The 12608-nt window shown below is 39.9% G+C and overlaps 1 protein-coding gene across 5 annotated transcripts in view; it reads right to left on the reverse strand.

Annotated features, from left to right (window-relative positions):
• RAD52 (RAD52 homolog, DNA repair protein) overlaps positions 1–7431 on the reverse strand; it is a 33871-nt gene extending 26440 nt beyond the window's left edge. For 2 of the 5 annotated variants that reach the window (XM_045196900.2, XM_024566684.3), the window contains exon 1: positions 7078–7207. The gene's annotated coding sequence lies outside the window, so the exon portion shown is untranslated. The other 3 variants (XM_024566742.4, XM_024566879.3, XM_071220992.1) reach the window with 3 other exon arrangements.
• Between the last annotated feature and the right edge of the window lie 5177 nt (positions 7432–12608).

Raw genomic sequence — 12608 nt, forward strand, 5'->3', positions numbered from 1 at the left:
ATCTATAAGGCCTGGACCCTTCAAAAATGCTCATGTCTCAAAAACAAAACAAAGTAAAACAGTCTAGTAAAGTCTTCTAGCTTAAAGAAGACTAAAGAGACGTGACAACTAAAATGCACTGTGTGATCCCTGACAGGACTTTACAGCAGGAAAAAGCTATAAAGGACACTATTGGGACAATGGGGCAGTCTGATGATAGAGTGCATGTTACATGCTCATCTTTTGTCACTGTCAAACTTATTGAGTTGTGATAATTATATCATAATTATGTAGGAAATACATGATAAAATATCAGAATAAGTTGGTGTGTTTTCTGCAACTTTCATATCATTCAACTAAAAAAATGTGTGTGTGTGTGCACGCACAGGCTAAGAGAGGAAGAGAAAAAGATAAAGCAAAGTAACAAACTTATGAATCTAGGTGAAAATATGCGATTGTTCACTGTGTAACTTTCCTGACATCTTCAAATTCATCAAAATAAAACGTTAGGAAAGTCTTCCTGCAGGTCAATGTTGTGGCAGCTACATAAATCCAAATATCCCAATACATCCTCCAAAAACTATACACACCAACAAGAAAACTACTAAAATCACAAACATCCTGTATCTTCTAACATAATTAGAAGACTGAAAATACTATAAGCTTCAACTAGCCTGGAAGTAGAAAAACTAACCATCAATTTCTGGTGGAGATATTTCTCAAACTCTCATCCCAAGTCTTACATTACAGAGAGCAAGGTGGCCCCCAGGTGGGAAGGGAACTGCTTAGAAGAGAGAAGAGGGTGATGGAGAGCCTAAGTGGAATCAAAATCACTCCTGGAGAAAGAAATCCCACATGAAGTATGAACATAGTGACAAAGCACTGTGGTAGACCGGAGTAGTCTAGAACTCAATAAGGCAGTCTTGGAAAGTCAATGTATCTGTAGAGAAGAGGTTTAAAGGAAGGTGTGAATCCTTTGAAACTATTCTGTAAATGGAAAAGGAGGGGAAATATAGAATCCTATGTGATACAAGAGAAAATTTAGAAGTCAAAGGACATGCCACCATCTCCTCCCCAAAAGCCTTCTAACTCACTACACTTAAAAAGCAACAGGAACTGCTCTTGAACCAGGAACCTCATAAATCATCCCAGCTATCAATCCTGTTTACAGAGTGAAAAAATTAGAAATAAAAAAAGTCAGTGAACTTGAATACTGAAAACAATGAAACAGCTTCAGGGTTCTGTGGGATAATATCAAAATGGTTAATATGCACATAACTGAGGTCCCCAAAGAAAAGATTAAAGAGAATGGGGAAAAAATATTTTAAAAAAATAATGGTTTGGAATTTCCCAAGTTGGGAGACAGGCATAAATGTATACATTTATGAAGTTCAGCAAACCTCAAAGCAGGATATATGTAAAGAAAACCACACCTAAACACATTGTAGGCAAACAGCTCAAAACCAAAAATAAAGAGAATATCTCGAAAGCAGTAGGAGAAAAATGGCACATTATGTACAGAGCACCAATACAAATGATGGCTCTATTGACAACAGAGTTTTAAAAGAACACTTAGGAGTAAATTTTACGAAAGATATGTAAGACTGCTGCACTGGAAACAAAACAGTACTAACAGAAAGAAGACCTAAATAAAGAGAGATGTACCATGTTCATATATTTGAAGACTCAACACTGTTTAGATGTTAATTTCCCAAATTAATCTAAAGATTCCATGCCATCCCAATCATAAGCCTACTGGTATTTTTTGGAGCAACTGATAAAATGATTCTGATATTTATGTGGAAAATGCAAGGGATCTAAATTATCCAAACCAAACTTCAAAAACAGCAGCAAAGTTATGCACCTACACTACGTGATTTCAAGACTCAGGATAACACCACAGTAATTATTGGGTTGGCCAAAAAGTCTTTTTAGTTTTCTCCATAAAATAAAAGATACAGCAGTTTTCATTTTCACCAATAACTTTATTGACTTGGTTATTTTGAGTATGTCGGCATCTCCCACTATTGGCTTCTAGTGCATAGAGGCCAGGGGTGCTGCTAAACATCTTCCAATGCATAAGACAGCCCCACAGCAAAGAATTATTTGGCCAAAATGCCAATAATAACAAGAAACTTCACAAAACACTTTTGACACATTCAGAGAAAAAATGGCATATTAAAAATCAGTCATAGCACCTTCTCCATACACTGCACAAATCTTTTTTTTTGCATTTCAGTTGTGTTTTTACCTTTCTTGAAGTAATAAAGCATGATATGCCAAAAATGTTACATATATTCTTCCATCTTCAATATTAAAATGGCTGCACAAAAATTCACCAATTTGATAATTTTTTAAAAATGTTGATATGACAGCTGTCACAATACAATCTAACAAAATTGTTTGGAATGAAGTTAAAGACAACTAAGCGCTACTAGAGTCATCGTGCAGAAAAAACTAAACGAACCATTTGGCCAATCCAATATAACAGTATGGTCCCCATAAGGATTGATCAGTGCAACAGAAAAGGGAGTCCACAGCCCTGGACGGCCATAATCTGATAATCCAAGGTTGTGGTTCGATCCCCAGTCAGGGCACATATAAGAAAACAAGTAATGAATACATAATAAGCAAAACAACAAAATGAACATTTCTCTCTCCTCCCCACCAAAATAAAAAAAAATTTTTTAAACAAAAGAGAGTCCAGTAATCAACTGCTATTTATAGTCATCTGAATGTTCATAACGGTACCAATGCAATACAATGGCTTTTTTTAACCTCGCCCAAGGATGTTTATTGACTTTAGAGAGAGAAGAAAGGGGAGAGGGAGAGAGAGAGAGAGAGAGAGAGAGAGAAACATCAATTGGTTGCCTCCCATATGCACCCCAACCAGGGACCAAACCTGAAACCTCGGTATGTACCATGACCAGAATTGAACCCAACACTTTTGGATGACACTCCTACCAACTGAGCTGCCTAGCGTGGGCACAACGGCATTTTCAACAAATAATGCTGGAATAACAATGTCTATGGGAAAAAAATTTAACATTTTTCACAAAATATTTTCACACTATTTACAAAAACTGGAGATGGATCATAGGCCTAAAGATAGAAGCTAAACCTAGAAAATATTGAGAAGAAAATAAAGAAGTATGTGTTCATAACCTGATAGTGGCCAAGATTTCTTAAACAGTACTCAGAAAGCAGTAACTTTATAGTTAAAAATTGCAAATATGACTAATCAAAACAAAAAACTTTTCTACTAAAAAACGCTATGAAAGTAACTAGGCAACCACAACAGACAATATCCAGGATATACAATGGATACATAAAGAACTCCTACAACTCAATAATAAAATTGGGCAGAAGATCTAAACAGGCATTTCACAAAGGAATATACACAAATGTCAGCAAGTGCAGGAAAAAGGGCTCAGTGTCATTGTAATCAACAACTAAAATTAAAACCATAGTGACATACTGCTCTCTAGCCACCAGAACAGCTAAAAATAAAGACTGACAACACCCAAAGTTGGCAAGGATGTGAAGAAATTAGAACTCTCACAAGTGGTTGACAGGCAACAAGATGATAAAACTACTGCGCTGCAAACACAGGCTACCCTTCATGAAAAGGGGGAATAACTTGAAGATGGAGCCAGAGACCAGAGGGTGAGCACAGGTCACAGACATTGGTCCTGGGCCTGGAAACTAATGATACCTCGGATAAGCCCTTGGTCAGGTAGCTGTCAGCACTTGCCTATTCATTTTCTTAGAGTTGTCTTTGATGAGAAATCTTAAATTTTAATGTAATCCCATTTATCTTTTTGTTTTAAGTGGTTATTGCTTTCTGAGTCTTGGCTAAGAAATCTCTGGCATACTCCCAAGTCAAGAAGATATTCTTCTATATTTTCTAGAAGCCTTATAATAGTTTCATGACTTTGGAAATAAATCTGATCACTTCTTAAGAAATTAAATATGCATCTACCATGTGACCCAAGAATTCTTCTGGTAGGTATTTTCCCTAAGAAATAAAAACATATGACCAGAAAAAGACGTGTAGGAGAAAAAATGAAGACTTGTAGGGGTAAGGGGAAAGAACCTGATTTAGGGTAGTGGCTATGAGCATGGAATAGATGAATTCAAGAAATATTAAGAAGGTAAACAAGACTGGGTAACATTTTTATTCTTATCCATTTCCTTATACCTAAAAGCATTTCTAATTACATATGGAAGGAGGAAGGAATAAGAGGGCATGAGGCATATTATATAAGGAAGTTATCCTCTTCTGTCTGACCTCTTTTCTCTTTATTAAATACAGGAGAGGGCATAACCCTGAAGGGTAATAGAAACCACCTTCAAAAGCTGGAACTTTAGTTTGTGAACCATGGAAAACAATGGAAATTTTAAGCTAAGAATGATAAGATTATATTTATGCCTCAGAAAGCTCTCTCTCTCAACAGTGAATAATTGAGGGAGAGATCAGTTAGGAGTCTATGTTACAATAGTCCAAACGGAAATGACAAAGGCTCAAAGGTCATGGGAATGTAGAGAAAGGATGACCGCTAGGTATGTATTACAGGAGGCAGAACTGACAAGACTCAGTGACAGATGAGGATCAATAGCAGGCTTGGATATCAAGGGTTTTTTCCCTTTTATTTTCATTTATACGCATGCTGCTATAATTGTTGTGGTACCAAGAAAATGTTATCAAGAGTAGAAAAAACCTTTTTTAAGTAAAAAGAAGCAACTGTATATCAAAATGTCATCTCCTAACTACAGTCTACATAGAATTCATCCTGTGTTCCCAGAGCATTTTAGACATATGTGAAATCACCTATCACACATAATCCTAACTCAGTCATTCGAGAACAGAGGGGACATATACTAACTACTAAATCTCCAGCACTTAACATAGTCCCTAGCCAGCACATAGTATAAAGAACATTTTAGCTTTATTTTAGCTTCTCTCTACTTCAAATCTGCCAGGATGGTATTAAAAATGAATACCTGATGTGGAAAAAATGTTAAAAGTCACAGATATTTAAAAATATTCACACTAGGCTTTCTGCCTTGAATATTCAAATTGGTTATACAGTCAATTCTCATTATTCACAGTAGTTATGTTCTATGAATGCTGAATTATCAAATACCGAACCATTGCTCCTAAGAGAAATACAGGGTTAGGTTCCTGCAAGCCTCTAGACACATTTCGCCAACCAGTCAATACATAGCCTTGTTTTATGTCTGTTTCTGTTTAATGGCACATTATTTAATATATATTATTGATTCATTAACATTGAATTCTCTGCTGAACAAACCTTATCTAAAAGAAGCTTGTCTTTGCAAGGCACGTCACAGCCTTCTTGCACATAAACAAAAGACAGCATTTCAGCAATATGATTGGAGTCCTTTCTATACAGTGAAATCACCAACAAAAAGCACAAAATATGAAAGAAAAAAACCTGGCATTAAATATACCTGCAACAAGGACTCTTATTTCCAGTATGAGAATTGAAACAAGAAGGCAGAGCATCCCGTGGTTTAACCTCAAGTGGGAACAGGCGCATTGGGTAACTCAAATTATTCAGCACTCTGCACATATGCAAAAGTGCCTTAAGTACCGATTTGGGATTTGGGGTTTCAAAGAAATTTTAGCAAATAAATTCATAAAGATCAACTGTGGGCTTTTTTTTTTTTTAAATCCTCACTAGAGGACCTGCTTATTGATTTGAGAGAGAGGGGAAGGGACAGAGAGAAACATCAATGGGCTACCTCTTGCATGCGCCCAGACTAGGGACCAGACCCCACCCCAGGCATCTGCCTTGACTAGGAATTGAACCTGAAACGTTCTGGTTTACTGCAGGGCACGCCAACCAACTGAGCCACAGCAGTCCAGGCTCCAGTGTAGGTTTTTTAAAAGATAAAACCGCTCTCCACAGCTATCTCAGTTGCACTTTCATACACACTCGTCTCCAACCACACCCAGTTCATACACAACATGCCATGGCATACATTCACAGCAGCATCTGTGATGAGAGCTGCTCACAGTTACCACTACAATTAATGGTCTGATCAGTGCTCAACTGAGACGACTTTAAAAAGACAAATTTTCCTGATCTGAGGTCACAGAAATAGTTGACCCAATCCCAGAGTGAAATTTAGTTTTAAAATGTTTGCACTTCAGACTGTGAAGGAATACACCTTAAAAGGGCTAGGAAGCCAAAATGTGAAGAAAAAACCCCAAATGCCCATAAACTGATGGAGAAACAAAATGTGGTATATCCCTACAACTGATTATTATTGTATTGTTCAGTCATAAAAAAGTGAATTACTGACATATGCTACAACCCTTGAAAACATTATGCTACGTGACATAAACCAGACACAAAGGACAAATACTGTATGATTCCACTTATGTTAAATATCTAGAACTGGCAAATTCATAGAGACAAAAAGATTAGTGAGGCTGGGGGCAAGGGGAAACTAGAAGTGTAGTTCCCGGTTTCTCTTCAGGATGACGAGAATGTTCTGGAATTATATAATGGTGGTTGTACAACCTTGTGAATATACTAAAAACCACTGAATCGCGCATACATTTAATAGTATATGAATTGTTTCTCAATTTTTAAAAAACTGATCTAAAAGGATGAGTATGAGGCCAAACTGCCAAATTCCTTTTCAGTGGGTCATTCCTTCCAAACCACTGCCCCTCCTGCCCGCTCACTCGTTCAGCAGACGCAAACGTCAGCACCCTTCCCTCGGGTCGAAGAGCAGCCTTCAGCGGCGTCGCGCCCGCACAGGGACCGCCATAGCTAACAGTGAGCTGGCCTCATCCAGTCGTGTGCGCCTGGGGTTTCTACTAGGGGTGTTGGTGCAAGTTTCCTGCACCGCTGCCCCCGCTAACCAAACTCTCAGGAAGCCGTGATCCTGAACCCCTACTGTACTTGACTACAGGCCTCTGGACTCAGGTCCCTATGCTGGGATCCGCCGGACGAGCTCCACCCTCACTCCGGTACTTTACTCCGAACTGGAGGAGCCCCCGATCCACAGTCCCCAGCCGGAACCACCCCACTGGGCCTTCCTCCCTCCTCACTTACACACCTCGGGCAGTGCGCGGTGCACGCAGGGAACTCGATCTACGCTACAGGCAAGGGGAAAGGAGTTTAGATAAAGTCGCGCAGAGGAAACTGGGAAGGAAGAGCAAGGGCAGCTGGGAAGAAGGTCCAACGCGAAAGCGAGCCCGCAGCAGTGCCAGAAAGAGCAGGGGAAAGCCGTAAATCAAATCCGAGGTGAGCGGCCACAAAGCAATCTGTCGAAAGCCGGTAAAGCAAGCTGGGAACCGGTGCTGACCTCCAGGTTCGAGATCTCGTGGCTCCCGCTGCCTGCAGTCCCCGAGCGCTCCTCGCTGTGGGGCACCCAGATCTCTGCTGCCCTTGGGCCGGGGAGCTTCCTGCGAGCATGCGCTAAAGCCTCTTAGGGCCCTCTTGGCGTGCCTTCCTACAGGAATTCACAAACCCGTTCCTGGGTTAGAATGCAGCTGTGAGGCTGGGAAGGAACTTCTCAATACCTATCCGTAGAGGTATTGAGAAGTTCCTATACCTATCCACTCTAGAGGTATGGCAAGAAAGGAAAACTATGGCTTTAAGGCTTATTAAGAAAAGGTTATCAGCCTTGTCTGCGTAGCTCAGTTGGTTAGATTGTTGTCCCAATATGCCAAGGTTGGCAATCATCCTTGGTCAGGACACATACAGGAAACTGCCAATGAATACATAAATGAGTGGAACTACAAATTAATGTGTCTTTACCCTTCTCCCCCCCCATACATCAATACATTTTTAGAAAAAAGTATTGTTTTAAAGAGATGTTTATTAGAACCATTCATAGATTGCACCCAGACAAGTACAGTAAACTAAGGCACACTACCACTCATCACCTGATGACTTCTTACATTAGCTAGGACCGGAAGCAAATGAATGTGTGGTACTTAGGAGGCGGGAGTTCTTTAGAATATCCCTGGGAACTGTACCTCGCATTGGGTAATACTTGCACACCCAATTAGCAATGCTCAAAAATAAGATTAAAAAGTTTAGTCATTACACCCCTAAATTAAGTACTAAGAACAACAAAATAATTCTCTTACGTTTTCAAATTGGTTGTTTCAATAAACCTCTTTTAACTGGACTGTTCATTATCTAAGCAGTAATACTTAAGGGCAAGTCATTTCCTGGATGACTACCATCTTCCCAGTAACACCATCGGAGCTGAGTAGAAAGCCTAGAATTAGATCCAATGCATAAATAATTTATTTGATAAAGGTGGCATTTCAAGTCAACCAAGAAAGGAGTGTTTACTTTTTAAAGTGGTGGTGGGACATTTAGTTAATTATTTGGGTTAGATTCCTTATCAAAATATATACTAAGTAAATTACAATTGAATTCAAGGGTGAAATCTGAAACGTACAGATACACAACAACAAAACACAGATGAATATCCTACCTCAGAATGGAGAAGCGTTTTCTCCATTCTGTAAATGTAAAGTAAAAAAGTAGAGAGATAAATTGTAAGCATGGATAAATGTAAGTACCTACATAAAACTTTTACTTCTGGAAATAGAAAATAAACAAAACTTTAAAGGTAAACAAGAAGACAGGGGGATATCATTACCATGTATGGGAAAGAGTTCCTATATAAATAGTTCTAACAACTCAAGAAAAATAGACAAATGAAATGAGTATTTCACAAATGGAGAACTGTAATAAATATGAAAAAGGTCTAACTTTAATAAAAGTAAAAAGCATACATATTAAAATAAGTATATCATTTTACCCATTTCTATTTTAAATTAGTAAATTAAAATATTTCTTTGACCACTCATACATGAAAAGCAGACCTATTCTCTGAGTTACCCATTGTTATCAGTTGAGTAAGAAGCTAGGAAAATTCCTTGGCAAGTGAAAGGGGAAAACTGAAACAGCTGAACAAACTGGCCAAGCAATTTACAGCCAGGTACAGAAAGTTGCCTCCCTAGAGATATTATCTAGGCCTCAGTTGTATTTCAGCTCTAGGTCCAAAAAAGCAGCAAAACCAGGTGGGTGACACCAGGACCAGCTGCAAACAACTAATAACTGCCCCCTCCCCAGCCCTGGCATCAGCCTATTAGTAGAGACCACAGTCCTGAAAGGACACTCCTGGAAAGCTGATGAATACCTTCACTAAACTCTCAGCCTTTCAAAACCCTCAAAACAAAGGACCCAGCGCACGCTCTCCCTTCCCCACCTCCTTCCCCCACAGGTGTGCATCTTCCAAACTCTAAGGGTCCCCATGAGACTCACAACCAGGGCAGCCATAGGCAGTAGCAGCTTGTCCTGGGCTGACCCCTGAACTTGTCTCCAAGCCTCTCTTTTCTGATTTCTCAGTGAGCTAAAGCAGCCCTGACTCAGCTTATGTCTTTCCTCTAACATCTCTAGAGAGCCAAAGCAGCCCCACCTAGGCTCTCTCCTGTTGCTGCTTCTATCCTAGGCCCTTCCTCACTTCACTCTCCCCAGCTTTAATAAATGTACTCTCAAAATGACTTGGACTCATGTAAAAATCTTTCCTGCATGAAGTCAAGAACCCACATACTACCAGCTGACCCTAAGAAGGCCTGCTCCAGTCTGGTCCCCTTTCTGATAACACATTGATATAATTTTCTCTGATAATATTTAGTGTAGACAATACTCTCACTACTAGTAGTAGGAATATAAACTGGTACTACTAGTAGGAGTATAAACTGATGCAACTTTTCAGGAATGCAATCTGGCAATATACATTAAAAACATAAAGAATTCCAGTCAGGATGTCAACATAAGTAAATGTGGTAGTCACATCCTCCCACAACCCCATCAAAATTAAACTAAACTACAGAACAACCATTATTCAGAAATGCCTGAAACCTAGTTGAATGTAAGTCCTACAACAAAGGGATTTAAAGAAGAAGCCACATCAAGACTGGATGTGAAGGGGTGGAGACATGGAATGGGCTGGTCACACACCCACATGTGGCAGATATAAATTGGGAAGGATATCTCAGCTGTGGAGACCCCCCCTGAGGACTCAGAGTTCCCAGCCCAGGGTTCCAGTACCAGATATAAAAGTCCCCCTAACTTCTAGCTGTGAAAGCCAGTGGAGATTATGGCTGAGCTGGAGGACTTCTAGAGTCCCAGGGTTCCTCTTAAAGGGCTCACAAACTTATTCTTACTCTCCTCCTCTGAGCTCCAGCACTGGGGAAGCAACTCAAAAGGCACCAGGGCTAGAACTAGAGATGCAGCTTTCTGCCTGACAAAAGTGCTCACAGAGGCCATTATTCCTTTTTTGAGCCCTCCGCCTACAAAGATGGCAGGCTGGTGCCATATCTGAGTCTCCATCAACATGGCTAATACGGTTTGCCCAAACTTGGTGATTTCCAAAGACCCTGCCCCACCAACTTGCGGGCCCACCCAAGCTGTTTCTAGTAGCTTTTCCATACAAATGGCTTGTCTTGGTTCCCACTTCAGATTTTCCTAAAATCTCTCAAACAAACAGCATCTGGCCTTGGCATGCCCGTACCTCTCACTAAGTGGCTCCAGCATCCTGCCTTGAGTTTTAGCTTGGCCTCAACTGGGTACCTCCAGGACAAGTAGCAGCCATCTGCAGATGGCTTTGTAGTACATACCAGGTGTCCCCGGGCAGAACACAGGTGGTGGCTGACATTGGTCTGCACCTCCTAGGAGGCCCCAGAGCCAGAACACCTGGAAGATACCTCAGACCAAATCAAAACCCCAACCACCACTATAAGCAACCTGCTCAAGGTGTGGACTCAGCGGGCATCAAAGCCCTGCTAAAGTAAGTCCTGCTCTGTGGGGTAGGCCACTACACAGCTGATCATCCATACTGGTCAGTGGTTACAGCCAGTCCTTAAAGCAAGTTGGCTTGGGGATAAATCCCTCCCATTGATGTGCCAATAGCAATCAAGGCACAACTACAGGAGGATGTACGCAGCCCACACCAAGTGATGGGGGATGAGTACCTGGAATGCCCAGCTTGGGTGAACAGAGAGGCTGTTCCATTGGACCTTACAGAATACCTACATTAGGTCACTCTACCAAGCCCAGGAGACATAGCAGACTATCTATTGCACAGAATCAAACACAGGGAGGCTGCCAAATGAGGAGACAAAAGAACATGTCACAAATGAAAGAACAGAACAAAACCGCAAAAAAAAAAAAAAAAGAAAGAAAGAAAGAAAATGGAGAGAAGCAATCTACTAGATGCAGAGTTGAAAACTGGTTTTAAGGATGCTCAATGAACTTTGTGAGAACTTAAACACAATAAAAAAGAACCAGTCAGAAATAAAGCGCTGAGAATCAAATCAGCAGTTTGGAATATAAGGATGCAAAAAACAACCAGTCAGAAGAACAAAAGAAAAAAGAATCCAAAAAAAAATTAGAATAGTATAAACAGCCTCTGGCACAACTTCAGCATTGCAACATTGCATCATAGGGGTGACAGAAGGAGAAGAGAGAGAGTGAGAAGTTGAAAACTTATTTGAGAAAATAATAACAGAAAACTTCCCTAACTTGATACAGGAAATAGACATACAAGTCCAGGAAACATAGAAAGTCCAAAACAAGATGAACCCAAAGAGGCCCACACCAAGACACATCATAATTAAAGTACAAAAGGTTGACCTGGCTGGGTAACTCAGTTGGCTAGAGCATTACATCAAGGTTGTGGGTTTGATCCCCGATCAGGACACATACAGGAATCAACCAATGGGTGTGTAAGTGGGTAGAACAACAAATCGATGTTTCTCTCATACAAACACAGTCTCTCTAAAATCAATAAATAAAAATATTTTTTTAAAATAAAAATTAGGAAAATGCAGAAATTTAAAGACAGAGAATATTAAAAACAGAAAAAGGAAAGCAGAAGCTTTTCTAACCATGAAGCTCCCATAAGATTATCAGCTAATTTCTCAACAGAAGCTCCCATAAGACTGTCAGCTAACTTCTCAACAGAAAATTTGCAAGCCAGAAGGATTTGCAAGAAATATTCAAAGAGGTGAAAAGCAAGGACCTACAACCAAGATTACTCTACCCTACAGAGTTATCATTTGGAATTGAAGGACATATAAGGACTTCCCAGACAAGAAAAAGCTGAAGGAGTTCAGTAGCACCAAACCACTATTACATGGTTTTTTAAACATATTTCCAGTATGACATGGAAAATGCTTAAGACCATGTTCTATGAAAAAAGCGTGGTCTAAAACTATATAAATAAAATAGCTTTCCTACATCCATTACAGTGGCTACAATTTAATAAACAGAAACTACCAAGTGTTTCTACCAAGGTAGAAAAATTGGAACCCTTATGCACTGCTGGTTAGGAATGTAAAATGGTGCAAACAGTATGGTGGTCCTTAAAAAAATACAATTATCCTATGACCCCACTAATTAACAACACACACACACACACACACACACAGAGTCTGTCCTGAAAAAGTGCAACCATTGTTAATATAATGAGAACAACAGTTTGCGTGACATCGATGTAACCTGGCAGACAAGAAGAGTGGACTGGAATGTGCATGCATGAAGAATGATGACTTCACTGTA

This window comes from Desmodus rotundus, chromosome 3 (assembly GCF_022682495.2).
Source record: "Desmodus rotundus isolate HL8 chromosome 3, HLdesRot8A.1, whole genome shotgun sequence".
NCBI lineage: Eukaryota > Metazoa > Chordata > Mammalia > Chiroptera > Phyllostomidae > Desmodus > Desmodus rotundus.